The sequence below is a fragment of the Lithobates pipiens genome, unplaced genomic scaffold, assembly GCF_037356315.1.
Source record: "Lithobates pipiens isolate NorthernLeopardFrog02 unplaced genomic scaffold, aLitPip1_a1.2 Scaffold_8, whole genome shotgun sequence".
Taxonomy (NCBI): domain Eukaryota; kingdom Metazoa; phylum Chordata; class Amphibia; order Anura; family Ranidae; genus Lithobates; species Lithobates pipiens.
In genome coordinates, this window is record NW_027507903.1 from 258,313,264 (window position 1) to 258,331,240 (window position 17,977).

The 17,977-nt window shown below is 42.4% G+C and overlaps 1 protein-coding gene across 9 annotated transcripts in view; it reads left to right on the forward strand.

Moving 5' to 3' along the window:
• The first annotated feature begins 239 nt into the window (after nt 1–239).
• ATP2B1 (ATPase plasma membrane Ca2+ transporting 1) overlaps nt 240–17,977 on the forward strand; it is a 275,438-nt gene continuing 257,700 nt past the window's right edge. For 4 of the 9 annotated variants that reach the window (XM_077471057.1, XM_077471060.1, XM_077471061.1 and 1 more), the window contains exon 1: nt 678–1,049. The gene's annotated coding sequence lies outside the window, so the exon portion shown is untranslated. The other 5 variants (XM_077471059.1, XM_077471058.1, XM_077471064.1 and 2 more) reach the window with 5 other exon arrangements.

A 17,977-nucleotide genomic window follows, 5' to 3' on the forward strand; every position in this document is an offset into this window, starting at 1 on the left:
TGACAGGGAACAGTAGAATTACTATAGGTGGAGCTCCTCACAGGGAAGAGTAGAATTACTATAGGTGGAGCTCCTCACACCCCTGACAGGAAGGAGTAGAATTACCTAAGGTGGAGTTGCTCACACCCCACAGGGAGGAGTAAAAATGCTGAGCGAGGGTATAGTTGTGACTGTTTATGAAGAGATAATACGGAGCAGTGTGATAAGAGCAGGTCAATGTACAGCGACACGCTCTATGACAGCTCGTCTCCTGTGACCTAGGCCCTCGTGCACTCCCCCGAGCCATCGATCCGCCACCCCGGCTGGTGCCCGCACCATATGCATCCTCACACATAGAAGATGCACAGAGCGAGACGTCATGGAAAGAAGTACGTCAAGACCAATTAGCGAGCGGGACTGGCCCAGGTGGGCGTGCCCAGCGCTGAGGCAAAGGGAGGGTGGGTAACGCGGTATGCGCGTCCACAGGCAGCGCCTGGCTCTGGAACGCGGACCAATGTCCGAACGGAGGCGCTGAGGACGGACGTCACCACCCCGGTGAGCAAGGAGCACGTGACGGCCGCGGGCAGCGCGGGGCGGGAGGGCACTAAGAGGGGTGTGAGGATAAGGAGGGGGCGGCTTCCTTCTAGTCAGAGCCGCGCTCCTCCCAGCCTGCAATTATAAAAAAAAATATTAGAGGCAGTGTCGTCCTTCCTCGGAGTTCCCTGAGCCGTGATAGGAATGTGCCGGCCAAGGGAGCGGCGCGCCGTGTAGAGTGTGAGGAGAGGTGGCCGGCTGTGTGCTTGTCATTTCAGTCAGGTTTATTGCAGCTCGCCGGTCCTCCCCCCCACTCCTCTTCTCTTCTCCACCCCTCCCTCTCCTGTTCAGTCATATTGTGATCACCACTCCCCCCTCCCCCATCGCTGCTCCAGCTTCTGCCGCCTTCAGTCTGCGTGTGAGGGAGAGAGAGAGCGGCCGGCCGGCGGGGGAGCCGGGGGACACCATGCTGTGATCAGGTACCTCCTCCTCCTCTCTCCCCCACAACTACACGACTCCTGCATCGCCTCCGTCAGGTAAGGGGCCACACCGGGGGAAGGGAAGCAGGGCCGCATCGGTCACCGTACGGGGAGCGCATTCTCTACCGACCCCCCCCCCCCCCTCAGCCATATTGACCGTGTCATTGACAGGTGCCCTTTGTAGAGGAGTGCCAAGCACCCGCCTTTATTGTGCCAAGGCTGATGCCAGCACCAGGGAGGAAGAGGAGGGTGGTGCTGCTGGTGGTGGGATTACATAGGGATGGTTGTTATGGCAGCAGCCTGGGCATCCTGACACTGGGCACTCCACTCTGTGCCAGAATAAGGGGGGCACACCAGTTTTTTTTTTTTTTTTTTTTTTTTTGGATGTCACCAGTATGATTTAGAGCTTTGACCTTGACTAAGATCTGCACCCATCTAATGGCATGGGAAATGCGCCCCTCCAATACAATGCCTGGGTGGGCCTGGCACTGTGGCTGGACTGGGCGAGGGAAGCCTGCTGTTTGTTCCATGTCTGCTCTATTTGGTCAGATTTGTAACAGACATGAACTATGCATCACATTTTATGTGCTGCTTCTGTGTTCTCTCCCCTTCTGCCAGTGTCTTACATGGTGAGCACACCACACACACATTCCTATTAGTCATGCCTCTGGAGTGAGCTCTCCCTCATCATCACCACCCTGCTAAATGAACTGTACTTGTCAACCGTTTTCTGTGTACTGCTCGGATTAAGTAGCCTGGATTAGTCTCCCGACTACTTACTATTTCAGATGGTGAGCCTACCTGTGCTTTTTATGCCAGGGACACCGCTGTAATCTGCAGTTTACCAGTGACGGCTGGCATCATGCGATCACGTTTTTGTGTCATTTTATTCTAGGTAGCTCTTCAATGCATATAAACCTAAGATGGAAGAGTGTTTTTTTTTTTCTTTTTTTTTTTTTTTTGTATTTTGCCAAGGCATCTTTTTCTTAGAATATTTGACTTTAGCCTTGTCCTTGTTGTATCCTTTATTTTCCAGCTAGGACCTTGTATTGAATGTTTATCAGCCAGATGTCTTAGTTTTATAATGAACGTTTACAAAATGGAAATCTGCATGCTAGATTCTTCTGAAGAGACTAGTAGAAACAGGCAGAATAATTCTTATGCAATTCCGCAAGTGTCATGCACCACAATAGCCGGGTCTTTGCTGATTTGGAGTCGTTGGCTGATTTTATGGAGAGGACTTTTTTTTGCTTTTAGGCTTGTTAAATGTAGAGGTTGGCAGACATGAGGTCTTAGGGCTACAGGTGTGCTGTCACATCTCTTGCTATTAATTATTAGCTGTGTTCATTGGGTCAAGTGTCGTAACTCAATCAGTTAGAATGAATATGGACACGAAGCTTTGGCATACATTTCTTCTACGTTTTTCTGTGCTCATGCTTTTCAGAGCCACTAATTCCTCAGGTGATCGCGTGTGCTGAGCTTTGATCTGTTTTCTTTGATCCTGTAGTTCAGGCAGTCCTTGACTGTAGGGTGGTTGAGATTAAAATGGTGGGCTTGAGAAGCTGTCATTCCTGCACTTCTTTTTATGTTGCTCTTAAGCTGGTGTTTATATTGTTTGTCTGTGGAAGTGAGAGATGTCCGTTCTTTTTGCATTGTACCATTGAGGAGCTTAGTGTTTTTGTTTACCCCCCCTTGTCTTCCAACAGCGTTAATAGTTTTACACATGTTTGCTTTTAGAAATGGACAAACGTGTTTGCTATGTGATGGGTATTTTTTACATTTGTGAAATTTGGGTGTGTTTGGGGGGGGGGGGGGGGGCAGGGGGGGAGAGGGAGAACCATATTTTCCCTTGTAATCCAAACTACCCTTACGATGAGGGCATTGTCCTTGCATGCTCTTCTTGGATTGCCTTTTAAATATCTTACCCAGCCCTTAACCCTGTGCTGTTGCATCTGCTTTGTAGTTCAATACTGATTTATTTATTTTTAAATTATATAGTGTGTGTGGGTTTGGTGTGTTGAGATTTTTTTTTTTTTTTTGGCAGTCCACTGCAGTGTTTTCTGCTTTCTTGCATCGCTTGGGAACTCCCAACACTGTAACTTCCTGCTATGAATCTTTCTCTCAGTGATGAAACACAGGTGCTATCTCACCTCATGCTGTATTTATTATTATATTAAATAATTATGCATAACCCAACCTGGTCCTTGTTTGCTGTGACATATACACAACCCTCAAACTTAAGAGGTGACTTGGAGCTACAGTCCTGTAGAGCTGTTGGATGATTTAAGAAAGTAAGGCAGACCAGGCCGTGGTTTGAAGGAACGAAAATTGCTTGATTCCCCTATCAATACAGTTGGCGTTAATGGGGAAATCCCGTCACTATTGTATTCTGACAGTGGGAGGTTTCCCGACTGTCAGAATGCAATTCCTACTGTTGGCGGTTATAGCAACTGGCAGTGGTCAGATAAAAAAAAACAAAAAAACAAAAAAAAAAAACTGACAACCAGCCTGCCCATAGATGGATAGCAATTTTGTCCAGTTCCTGCTGAGCTGTTCAAATTTCATTTTTCATCTTTTTGATTGAGCCAACTTTTCAATGCTTTGTTTTTTGTGAATGTTATTGGATGAGGTTTATTTTTGGAGTTACATGGGTGTCCATTAAATTTGTGTACACAACAATCTCAAAAATGTGATTCAGTCACAACTAATACCACCGTTTGGAGTTGACGGCTCTGCAGTTTCTTGTCATTTCCTGATTTCCAGTTTGATCATTAAACTGTGAGCGTATCCACACTTGGGTCCTCTGTGCACTGAACGTCACCCCTGTTCACTGCCTGAAACACATTAGAATGACAGTACTGTGGAATAGATTAGGTTTTTATTAGTTTATGAAGTCTGTCATTCACTCTGCATGTGATGTGATCTAGGAATTGTTGTGCTATGGAAACTTATAAAGATCAAGCTAAGGGAGGCTGGTAAAATATGGACAGTATAAAGTGTAAAACCACTCATTTGCCCCCTCCCCATTACACCCATCTCCACTCTTCTCTCCTCTCTGCTGAGATCTTTGGTCTGTTTGGCGCTGCACAGCTTTTATCTGCTTTCATTTCTTGTTTATCCTGTGTATGTGCACTACAATCTTGTTGTTCCAGTGAAAATTCTTTACTTCTGAGGGATAAGAACTTTTTGGCATGAAGATTTGTGGCTTGCATGTGACAAGCTCAGCAGGACCCTATGGGGAAGGTTTTCAAGTAGTTTTTTTTTTTTTTGGAGCAGGGACAGGTAAGTGTCTCACTTGTCAGGAGTGATAAGGGAGGGGGGTATCATAATCCACCAAATATTAATATAATATTTAAGCTGCTGAAAAAAAAAAAAATAAAAAAAAAAAAAAATATATATATATAATTTTTTTTATTTAATGTATTTCTTGTGACTGACAGTTTGATTAGAGTAAATGCTTAACAAGTGAAACGTCTTAGAATTTTTTATTTATGCTTTTCATTAGAAGCTAAAAGTGCTCCTAATTTGTAGCCACTGCAGCTTCCCAGTTGGTTAATAATAATAAAAAAAGTCTTCTGCCCATAAACCCTGAAACTGGGTGAACTCAAATATGCATATACTGTCTTGGCATGCTATGCTGATGGCTGCATAGTACCAATAAACAGCAGTGAAGAGGAAGGGTGGTGGGCCAGCCATTGACCTTCCTGTTGCATTCAGTATTTGCTTATTCGATTGCCCAGGATAATATGGAAAGCAATTGTGAGGTATGTGCTGGTAATCTTCTCCCTTTTTTTTTTTTTTTTTTTTTTTAATTTTATATGGTGTTGCATTGGGTTTTTCTGGCAGAAAGGTCCTGCTCAAATAAATGAAAGTAGGGGCTTTATAGTGGTTTTACTTGCATGAAAAAATCTTCTATGCATGTAGAATATAGGGAGGTGTGATTTTATGAGTGTAACTACTGACCAGTAATAGTGTGGTGTGTGTTATTTTTTTTTTTTTTTTTTTCTACTGATCTAGATGCAGTGCTAGTTTTTACTGATGTTTACACCACGCCTGTGCTTTCTTAAAAGCAAGGAAAAAGATGCAGCTGCACACCACCATAGATCCAATGTTGATTTATTCATGCCAAAATGACTGCCACCAAGACAAAGGGCACAGAAGAGGTGACGCATTTCAAATTTGACTAGTGCTTCCTCAATATGACGTTGGCAAAGTGGTGCTTTGTGTCAGTATCACACCGCATCTGATTGTGGTAAGGAGCCCCTGACCGAGGCTTCTTACCCACGTGATCAGCTGTGACCAATCACAACTTATCATGTGAACCAGGAAGTGCTGGTAAATGGCTTTTTTCGGCTCACGCTTACAGGGAGAGCTGATCGACGGCTCTCCCTGTTGGGGGGAGGGGGGGGGGGTCCTGTGCTGATAATCAGCGCATTGCTTATCAGTGCAGCCCCCATCAGAGGTGCCCATCAGCTGCCAGCTTGTGCCCACTCAGTAATGCCTTTTGGTAGCTCCTCATCAGTGTATACACCTATTGGTACACATGAGGGTGTTAATTTAAAAAAAAAAAAAAAAAAAATTTGCTAACTAAAAAAAAAAACAGTGGTGATCAAATACCAAAAGAGAGCTCCATTTGTGGGTAGAAAATTATAAAAATGTAGTTTGAGCAGTGTTGCATGACTGTGCAATTGTCATTCAAATTGCCACTATGCTGAAAGCTGAAAATTGTCCTGGGCAGGAAGGGGGGGGGGGGGGTGTGTGCTCTGTATTTTAAGTGATTAAGTGAAACGGCTGCCACTAAGACAAAGGGCACAGAAGAGGTGATGCATTTCACTTAACTAGTGATTCTTTGGCATGAATAAATCAACATTGGATCTATGGTAGGTATGTAGGATATTGCCAACTTTATATTTTGTCATGTTTACATTCACATAACTAATCCTACCTAGCTTTCCCCTGCTGTGTAATGTTAAGTTTATCATTAACCCTGTCTGTACTGTTAAATTTTAGAATTACATTTTTTTTTTTTTTTTTTTTTTATTCTGTCAGATTGATGTGTACCCATTGAACCAGGGCATATCAATGTGTTTGCTAAATTGATGATTTTTTTATTTATTTTTTTCCATAATAATAAAAAGCCTGAATCCTCTTGGGTCCCTCTTCAGTGCTCCTGGCCCCTCCCTCCCTGTTGAGTGCCCCCATAGCAAGCAGCAGCAGAGTATCAGCTGCTGTTCACACACAGACCCGCAGCCCTGCCCTTTCTCTTATTGGCTGACTTGGAGCCAATGAGGGGAGTCCCGGCAGCTGAGACACTGCTGCTACATTTCTGGATCTAGATGGGGTTCAGTTAAGTATGAGGGGGGGGGGGGGGTTGCTGCACACAGGTGTTTTATCTTACGCCTCTTGTACGCTGCTGCTGGTAAACGGATTTTTAGGAGCAGTTGGGCATTATTATTATTATTATATGCCCTGAACTTTCCTGTTATCATATCAGTACATGTACACAGGTTTGTTTAGAGGGCGTTTTTCGTCTAGTAGCATTATTTTTTTTTTTAAAGGGAAACATTGTATTACATTTGAGCCTGGAAAATGCTAAAAACACACCTAGAATTCAATTATCGCTGTATGCAAGCTTGATATACCATGTGATATTCCCGTCATCAGCCGATTGTGCTGTACAATACACAACTTGCATTACTTGATGCTGAAGTTGAATAGGAATTTCACTCACCTGTCAGCCATTGAGAATTTGTACACTAGACGGGTCTAACCTTTCCCAAGAGAATGTTGGCAATGGACATGCTTGTAAAATTAAATTTCTCTGGGTAATTACACAGCTGAACATACATATTAGAAAGTATCCTGTGGACATGCGTTGAGCCATCAATGGATGTGTCCAGTAGTGGTGAACTCTGGTCCTCTCACGCAATTTTCTATGTCTTTGGAGCCTCAGCAAAAGCAACATCAGGAGCATTTCCTCTCACATGTTCATCATGGGATCCATATTAACCAACCAAAATATAACCGCTGACTACAAGCACACTGCTTTCTCAGCTGATACTCACACTGTTCCCTCACAGAATGGCTGAAATAATTACCGTAAATAAATTTTTTTTTTTGTGTGCTTTCTAATCATTTGGGAGGGTCTCCTGAGGTTATCTTTAGTAAACGCTCCTGAACGCAAACGCTTGTAAATGCTACTAAATCCATGTTTTTAAAAGTGGATTACTAGCTGTGATGTTCCAGCATTCAGGAGAGACTGAGAAATGCCCTGTGTATATGAAGCCTAAATGCATAGAATACATTAAGATAAACCTTCTGCCTTTCTCCATGTCTGTCTTTTTTTCATGCAGTTCTATAGAATAGAATTTATTTTTAAAGGAAATTTTTAGGATGCAAGTGAAATGTTATCCATCCAACATAGGTTGGTTTTTGATTGAGTTTTCTGCAATGCAGTATAGATGAATTTTAGAGAGCTCCTTTCTTGTGCCGTTTTAAGGAAGGGGATGGATTATATGCAACAATTGTATTTTAGGTGTGTGTGGGTTCGTGCAGTGTTGCTTTTCCTCTGAGTAACAAAAATCATGGCCTTTAGCTGCATTTCCTATATGCCCTTTAACGCATAATTTTGTTTCACAAAAAGTATTGTCCTCCCCCCCAGCATATAGTGGCACAATGAAAGGGTACAAAGGAATGAATCAATAGGAAGAAGGCACAGAAAATACCCGGGTGTTACACCGGTATTGCAGATACAAAATACATGTACTGTCAAAGTCTCTGGTGTGTGCAAGGTTTGCTCCTTACCAACAATAATGATTGCCTCTGAGGGGAGAACATCAGCCAGTGATGCATAATTTTAGAGCTATAGGTCAGGAAATGGAAAGTATGGACAGAGCCAGGGATGTGTGGGGGGGGGGGGGGAGGGGGCTTACATATGTGTTCGTTCAGAAATGTAGCCAGGCTGTCCAAGGTATGAATCTTGGCCAGTTCAGCAGGAACCCGCTGAGATTCAAACTGTGTATGGGCAGGCTGGATGTAGATTATGTTTTTAACTTGGGCACAACCAGCATGCTGGCAGGAGGGATTCCTGCATCAATGCAGTCTGTTGATGGGGGGGGGGGGGGGGTGGAAATCAAGCAAATTTCTTTCCTAAGGTCGTCCTTTAGTATGATTGTCGGATAATATGGAAGTGAGCTTCTTGTGGAGCATAGTCCCCATTAGACTCTGCCTAACTTCATTGAAGGTGAGAAATGGTTGTTGCTAGGGTCTGGCCAATGTCTGATGGGCTGCCAGGAACGCAATTTCCACAAGTCTTTTCTGGCTCTAAGTGTGGTTTAGGATTGGCTTATACAATAGGACAATAGGACCTCGTATGGCTTGCGGGCAAGGGTGACCTTCAAAACCGTTCTGATCATAGTGTACACACATGTCCTAAAGAGTCCCTTTAGGGTGTGACCACCAGATGTGAAAAAGGATGCCCTGTTCCCTACAGGCTTGGAAGCACATTGGGGATGAGTTGGGTGTAAATGTTGGTGTAGTCAGTGGTCATATGCCATTGGTAAAGTTGTTTAAAAGCATTTTCTTGAGCCAAAATGGTTTGGGGGCATTTAGAAGAAGTGAGCCAAATGTTCCAATCTGCTTGATCCAGAGATATGGTAAGATCTGCTTCCCACTTCACTTCACTAAGAAAGTTTGCTGGGGCTCACAGAATTTATAAAAGAAGTGTAAAGCTAGCTACACACTACAATCTTGTACAGCATTCCTTTTGGATTTACCAAAACCATATAATATGAGGTCTTAGACTAGGCCCTCAGCTGTTGGGAACTACATGTCCCATGAGGCATTCAAAAACTGACATTCACACACATGACTAGGCATGATGGGAACTTGAGGGCCATAGTTTGGAGACCCTTGCTTTAGAGTTAGCAAAACCATACGAGGTCTGAGACTAAGCCCTTTGAGGAATGAGAATCTTTGACATCCATTTTTGATTGGAGTTAAGTGTTTGGGCAGCCCCTTTTGGTGTCTGAGTAGGCTCTGCAAATGAAGATGTTTGCGCAAACCGAATGCTCACTTCAGTTGGCAGTTGCCAATGTTCGGCAAGTAACCAATTTAATGCCATCAAGGGGCAAGGAGTTAATAGATATATTTGATTCCCCCCTCCCATGCCACGCCTGATGGGCCAAAATAAAGTGGGGGGGGAAAAAGCAATATGGAAGAATTTCATACAATCCCACAAATTCAAGGATTGCTTCAGGGAGGTGTCAGATTCTAGATCTGACTAGGTGGAGTCCAGATGAGGCTGTGGATGGGGAAAGGGGAGCATTCAGCGATTGCCAAGTGTACCAAAATGGGCATCTCGGAGGAAGCGTGAAGAGCGTGCAGTGGTCCTGAACATTCTCTTCTGGGATCCCCCATCTGCCATCTTGGCTCCTCTTATGTGCCTCCATAGCAAGCCGCTTGTGCATGCTCTCTCCCAAGCTGTGTGTGTCTATGGAGTTGTGCTTCATGGACATGGCGCAGCTTGGCATTGCCCCTGCTTCCTAACTGCATTTGGCAGGTGCAAATGGCTTCTGCTGTTGCCCAAGGACCTTTGTGAAAGAAGAGGAGATGCAGCTGTGAACAGTGCTGGATTAAAGACTCGAGTAAGTATTTCTGGAGGTGGGGGGAGTACAGAAGGCTGTTAAAAAAAAAAAAAAAGTTTAGACTTCAGAACCACTTTAAGGTTAGGCAGTGCCAAGCCTCCGGTAGTATAGTGCTGATGGCAGCTTTGGCCTTTGATGCTTTGGTTAGATGACTTGTCTAAGTCCATTTCCTGTATGCATATGGCTTAACAATATTTCAATGTCAAAGAATGCCTTCCACCCACAGACTAAGTGGTTATAAAGTCACTGTCTGTACTTATTAGAATCCCCTCTGTTATATTGCTCAGTGGCTTTTTGTTTTATAAAAATGATGCAAATCAATACCTTATCTGCTGTGCAGTCAGCCGATGTGCGGCCTCTCCTGCCCCAGTCTGAGGACTAGAGCGAGGGGCTGAGTTTCCCCTCAGCTGGGAGGAGAGCAGCGCTGACAGGCAGGGATAGGGGGAGAGAAGTGACATGTAACTTGACCACTGTGTCAGGGCTCAACAGTTTTTTACATGTATAATGCAGGGGTTGACAAATTTGCTTGGAATCTAGGAGCCAGCTAAAAAAGTTAGGAGCCAGGTCCGTGACGGCAAACTGGACCTGTCCCTGGCCTGACATGGAGACGAGTGAGGGGAAGATAGCCCCCAGCCCCCCACCTGTCTCCAAGTCATTGCCCATAGCTCTTAGAGGGACATTTTTAAATTGCATTTTAGTGTAAATATGAGATGTGAGGTCTCTCTGACCCCAGATCTCATATATAAAAGAGGACCTGTCATGCTTTTTTCTATTACTAGGGATTTTTACATTCCTTGTAATAGGAATAAAAGTGACACACATTTTTTTTTTTTTTTAAAAGAACAGTGAAAAAAATAAAAATAAAAGTTAAAATAAGAAAAAAAAATTGTTTTAAATGCGCCCTGTCTTGCCAAGCTTGCGTGCAGAAGCGAACGCATATATGAAAGCAGTGTTCAAACCACACATGTGAGGTATCGCTGCGATCGGTAGAGTAAGAGCAATAATTCTAGCCCCAGACCTCCTCTGTAACTCAAAACGTGCAACCTAAAGAGTTTTTTAAACGTCGCCTATGGAGATTTTAAAGGGTAAAAGTTTGTCGCCATTCCATGAGCGGGCGCAATTTTGAAGCGTGACATGTTGGGTATCGATTTACTCGGCGTAACATTATCTTTCACAATATAAAAGAAAAAAAATTGGGCTAACTTTACTGTTGTCTTTTTTTTTTTTTTTTATTAAATAAAAAATTTTTCCCCAAAAAAAGTGCGCTTGTAAGTCCGCTGTGCAAATATGGTGTGACAGACAGTATTGCAACGACCACCATTTTACTCTCTAGGGTGTTAGAATAAATAATAAAAAAAAAAATATATATATATATATATATATATATATATATATATATATATATATATATATATATATATATATATATATATATATATATATATATATATATATATAATTTTTTTTTTTTGTTTTGTTTAGGGGTTCTAAGTAAAGGGATGGAGAAAGACTGGCCCATTAGCATTGTTGGTTGTAATTCCAACGGCCACCACAAGAGGGCGCCAGATTCCAGAAGGAACCATAGGATCACAGAAGGCCTCAAAGCCGGGGGCTCAATTACCGGCCGCCTGCGGCCCGACGCGATCGCGCGGGGGGGGGGGGGGGGTCCACGGAGACGGGATACCCCCAGCTATGCTGCCCCAGGCGCAAGGTCGCTGATTCTAGTCACCAATGCGACCTGGTGACCGGGTTTTGTCGAGCACTGGTATAATGTATATGTATATGTGTATATATATATATATATATATAATATATATATATACTCTCTCTCTCCTGTCCTATAGATATATTTTTAAGGGTTGCAACTAACGATTATTTTCATAATTGATTAATCGGCCGATTAATTTTTTCGATTAATCAAAAAACTGAAGTATGTATGTATGTACACGTTCCTCCCCTCACATGCTGTCACTGCCCCACCTCCTCTCAGTGCTCCCCCCCCCCCCGGTGTCTCGGGTTTTCTCACCCCTTCATGACAGCGGTTCCTCCTCGGTGTGCCGGGGTGGTGTGGGGCGGAGTCTCAGTCCGGACCCCCCCACACGTGACTCGGCCGACTCCTCTAAATGGAGCGAAGGGAACCCCGAAGCTGGGAGATGGATGCACGCATGTACAGAGCACAACCTCCAATCACGGCAGCGCTGGAAAGCGGCCCGGCGAGGGCTTGCCGTGCCTGCGCTCTGTGGCGGGTCTATCGGAAGGCTGCTGGGTAGAGGGGGGGAGGAGGAGCGGAAAGCAGCGCAGGCGTGTTGCTGGCGGGACGTCAGCTGGATGGAGAATGCAAGCAGGCGTAGCTGCATGCTCATGGACGTGGTGCATGCGTAGGATATGGGAGGATACACAGGATTCTAACCTAATCGAATCTAACCTAATAACTAACTACTATCTATTAGATAGCAGTTAGTTATTATCTAATCCTATCTAAGCCTTTCCACTTGCTTGGCACAGCCACATTGTTGATTTAAATAAAAAGGTACAACTCTATCTCTCCCCCCCCCCCCCCAATAAAATGCAGCTTTTTACAAGCATAAAAACATAGCATATCACTGACGATTTGTGCCAATAGGCATCCCGGGACTTATCATGGCGGTCTGTTTGAAGAAACCTTGATCGGTGGGGAGCTTGGCGCAAATCATCAGTGGTATGCTAACTATGTTTTTATGCTTGTAATAAGCTGCATTTTATTGGGGGGGAGATAGTGTTATACCTTTTATTTAAATCAACAATGTGGCTGTGCCGAGCAAGTGGAAAGGCTTAGATAGGATTAGATAATAACTAACTACTATCTAATAGATAGTAGTTAGTTATTAGGTTAGATTAGGTAATGTAGTGGTACCTGCATAAGACGTTTTGAATGAGGGCAGGCAAGGCATCCAGCGTGACTCCTCCAGAATTCCTTCACTTGGGCTGACACAGGCTGAACAATGCGCTGGGGGTGATGTCAGCTCGCCGCCTCTGGGTGTACCAAGATGGCCGTCAGCTCCGGAGCTAGGCTGAAGCCGCGGCCCTACCTAAGGCCGCGGCCCGCCCCGCGGATCACATGGTGCGGACCAACTAATTGATAATGAAAATCGTTGACAACGATTTTCATTATAGATTATTATCGATATCGTTTCAGCCCTAGTTGCAACCACTCTAAGCCTGAAATGTGTAAGCTCCTTGAGGGCAGGGACTGATGTAAATGATTATATATATATATATATATATATATATATATATATATATATATATATATATATATATATATATATATATATATATATATATATATATATATAATTTCTCTCTCTCTCTCTGCATACACTGATGGCTCTATACAAGTACCTGTAACAAAATAATCCAGGCAGATAAAATATTGACTCACGTAGGTAACTGAATTTAAAGTCAAACTAGTGTAAGTACCTGTATTGTTTAGACTGGGAAATGGGGAACAAGGATTTTTCCTTCATTGCCTAGTCACAGCATGAGGGCAGGGCAAAAGGCCTAATTGCAGCAGTAGAGAAGTCAGGTCTGGCAGGGCTGTGTAAATCTTGGTAATGATCAAAAATACAGTTCATTTGGCAGATTATCCATGCACACTGGGTTAAAAATAGCCGATTCTACAGGAGTTGTGCTCTGCCTGTAGAAGCTACTCAATGTTATCCTATGTGTACTTGCACATAGGACGATTACAGGCATATTTTAAACTAAATGTTTATAGAGGCAAGGGGAAAAAAAACTCTTTGGTTTATAGTTTCTGATTGGAGCTTTCTGGCCAAAAAAATGCAAAACCCTTCTAAACTCATCCAAACTTTGCCAAGGGAACTGGCATGGAGCCTTACAAATGTATTTGATCTATATAGCTCTTTGCCTACATGTCCCTCTCACACTTCTAAACAGATCTGCTTACATTAGTCTTCAGCAGAAGAAAGGGAAAAAAAAAGTTTTATATATTCTGCAACCGATTATTTTCATAATCAATTAGTTGGCCGATTTTATTGTTTCGGTTAATAACCTTTAAAAAAACCCCACAAAAGTGGGTCAAATTGACGTTAATTTTCAACCACAGTGACAGGAAAACTTCTTAGTGAAAGGAATTTTCACACAGTGTATGTGGTTTTCGTTCAGAGATTATATTCATTTTAAAAACAAGTGAAAATTGCAAACAAAATTCTTTCGTTCAGCAAATGTACAAAGATTTTTCGCCTGAATATTCTCGTCTGAAAATTGATCCATGTGGCCAGCATAAGGCTCGGTGCACACCTGTGCAGTTTTCTTTCCATCTGTTTCTGCAGTGCTTTTTGCTGTGCATTTTGATTTTTGGGCACGTGATTTTACTGCAATTTGCATTTTTGCATTTTTTTTTTTTTTTTTTTTTTGGGAAGATTAAAAAACAAATTGCTGTAAAAACGCATTACACGCTTTTTCTGCAGCTTCTCTATTGAAGTATATTGAACCAATAAAGCACCATTTTGCGTTAAAAGTCCCTGAGCCTTTCAGATGTGAGCGTGTCCCATAGGAAACCATGTAAATGGACTGTAGTGCATTTCTGCAAAAAGCACCAACACATAGATGTGAACCAGGTCTAAGACGTTTAGTAACATAATGGGGTTAAAAAAACTAAAATTAGATCTTTTTATAGTACAAAAAAACAGATCACTACTGTAAGGGGTTAATTTTTTTGTGTAGAACAGTGAAAGTAATATTTACAGTAGCAATTATTTGCTCTTTAAAGGGCAAATAATTGCCTATAAAGGGCTCATTTTAATTTATCTTTAACCCCATTATGTTACTGGCCAATTAATTCGATTATGAAAATGGTAATCGATTAATTCTCTTGTATCGTGTCTCTTAAACTGAAACCGACTTCGACTACTACTACGTCGTGCACCTCTAGCAGACATGATGCAAAAGATCAATGCAGCCTTGCCAGTGCCTGGATCAAAGTGTCGATCTCCTGTTTTGGTCTCAGAGCTAGATTTGATTTGCCTGGGCTGCAGTAACCATGCCCCCCACCTCCTGTGATCAGTCGCACTGATTCATTGTCCCGGAATTGTATCAGTATGCCGTCGGGGCAATGGCGGGACATTGTTACTGTGGCCTGGGCAATTCAGCTCCCTGACATGGAGAACGCTGTTCTGCAAGGAGAGGATGGAGACAAGCACAGGACCTTGAGCCACCAGGATGACTCCACACAATTGGTGGCACCTGGCAGCGCAGCTATCGCTACTGCGCATGCACAATTTTTCTTTTTTTTTTCTTTTTTTTTTTTTTTTCTGCTACATGCTGAAAATGCTATTTTCGGTCAATGTGTTTTGGTGCATCGCTAGCCTGCTCATGACTGGTTAGCAGTATTCACTTTTGACACTCCTCAAGTTTGTGTGCGTTGGTTGTAGGCTTGGTCATGCATTTAAAAAGAGAGAAAGGGATAGATATGGCGCTATACCATTTTCTGCTAAAACCGCATGAATAAATAAGAATCTGATTTGCATTGAATTCTCAGCGTGCTGGCAATTGGTGAAAAATAGTGAAATTAGGGAGTAGAAATAAAACCATAAAGTGAAAATGTTTGTCAATAAACCATAAATGACTATAACAATATACTATTCCCTAGTTACAATTATTAAAGTGCAAGTGCCAGTAAATATACATGTGCCAATTTTTACGTCCACAGAGACCAAAAAATTATATCTGCATATCATAAATAAAACATAAACATAAATTAAATTAAAGAGGAAAATTTTTAAATTAAAAGAAACATTTTGTATCTGTGGACTGCAGGTGAATAAGGTGATAGTGATTTGTCAGGTTGATGTGGCAGAAAAAATTGGTGCAGAATATGAACAAATTAAATATTGCAATTGGTGACACAATATATTAGTGAATAAAATTAAAAAAGAAAAATGTACAATAAAAATTAAAGATGAAAAATATACAATAAAAATGGGAATAAGCTAAAATAGGTGACGGAATCTTCCGTGAGTGGGGGAGGGGGGTGACTTCCAATGTTGTTCCTAGTGCTCAGTGGCCACTTATATAATATGCTCTCACCAGAGAAAAGACCCCATCCGGGGTGGATCAGCCTTCACAGTATCAGCCACTGTGTCGCTCTCTGGCTTGCTTCTGGTGTGATGCTGGGGGTCCCTCGTTTCTCCGTGAGTGTAGTGTGCCACGTTATATATGATAAGAGGCATATCCATAGTGTGATATCGTTTTAAAATGTGGAGTTTATTCAAATGAATTAAAACTACTTACAAGAGAAAACGTTGCCAATTGCGTTTGTGTTGTACAGCTTTAAAAGTCCCGCTCGGCTTCCTCGCCGTCTGAGCTAAAGGTGTATGCTGCCTGGCCACACCCAGCGGCAGTGTGGCCAGGCAGCGTACACCTTTAGCTCAGACGGCGAGGAAGCCGAATGGGACAATTGCAACCTTTTCTCTTGTAAGTAGTTTTAATTCATTTAAATAAACTCCACATTTTAAAACGATATCACACTATGGATATGCCTCTTATCATATATAACGTGGCACACTACACTCACGGAGAAACGAGGGACCCCCAGCATCACACCAGAAGCAAGCCAGAGAGCGACACAGTGGCTGATACTGTAAAGGCTGATTCACCCCGGATGGGGTCTTTTCTCTGGTGAGAGCATATTATATAAGTGGCCACTGAGCACTAGGAACAACATTGGAAGTCACCCCCCTCCCCCACTCACGGAAGATTCCGTCACCTATTTTAGCTTATCCCCATTTTTATTGTACATTTTTCATTTTTAATTTTATTCACTAATATATTGTCACCAATTGCAATATTAATTTGTTCATATTCTGCACCAATTTTTTTTCTGCCACATCAACCTGACAAATCACTATCACCTTATTCACCTGCAGTCCACAGATACAAAATTTTCCTCTTTAATTTAATGTTTGTTTTATTTATGATATGCAGATATAATTTTTTGGTCTCTGTGGACGTAAAAATTGGCACATGTATATTTACTGGCACTTGCACTTTAATAATTGTAACTAGGGAATAGTATATTGTTATAGTCATTTATGGTTTATTGACAAACATTTTCACTTTATGGTTTTATTTCTACTCCCTAATTTCACTATTTTTCACTAATTGCCAGCACGCAGAGAATTCTATGCAAATCAGATTTTCTTATTTATTCATGCGGTTTTAGCAGAAAATGGTATAGCGCCATATCTATTCCTTTCTCTTTTTATTCCATTGTTCCACCCAAATGGGTGGAAATTAATAGAGGCTGCTCTTACCGAATCCTTTTATCCCTTAATTCACTTTTTAGCTAATTGCTCCATAGCGCAACCTACCCCCCTTTTAATCTTGGTCATGCATTTACTTGTCTGACTGGTATGAATCTGGTGCAGATACTGACCCTGTCTATTGTGGATAATTGATTTAAAAAAATATATATATTTTAATAAAATGCTTTTTGAAGTAAAAATCTATCTAAAAGATCTTTTTCTATTTAGAATTCATAAATTTGTTTGTTCAGTATGGAATGGAGCTTGGTTATGTAGCATGAGGCTGTATATTCTGCAATATTTACATTTTTGGTAAACTCACTTAACCACTTGCTTACTGGGCACTTAAACCACCCACCTGCCCAGACCAATTTTTAGCTTTCAGCGCTGATGCACTTTGAATGACTATTGCGCGGCCATATAACACTGTACCCAAATTAAATTTTTATCATTTTTTTTTCCCACAAATAGAGCTTTCTTTTGGTGGTATTTAATTACAGCTGGGAGTTTTATTTTTTGCTAAACAAAAAAATGCAAAAAAAAAAAAAATCATGTTTCATAGTTTGTTATAAAATTTTGCAAACTGGTCATTTTTCTCCTTCATTGAAATGCGCTGATGAGGCTGCACCAGTGGGCACGGATGGACACTGGTAGATGACACTGATGGGCAAGGATATGTGGCACTGGGGTGTGGCACTGTGGGCACTGATGGGTGGCACTTTTTTATTTGGGTGGCACTGGCAGGTGGGCACTGATAAGCCGGCTTTTTTTTTTCTCCTCGCGCTGTCAGCGCGAAGAGGAAAAACAGACGATTACTGGCTCTGTTGTGTCACATGATCAGCTGTCATTGGCTGACAGCTGATCACATGGTAAGGGGTCGGATCTCATAGACTCGCTGATCACAGAGCGCGCCGCGCGCACCCCTCAGGGGGCACGCAGGCCACTCGTGCACGGGATGACGTCAATAGACGTAGTCCCGGCAAAGCAGGTCCACGCTGTAGCCGTCATTTGGCTATAGCGTGGATCTCAAGCGGTT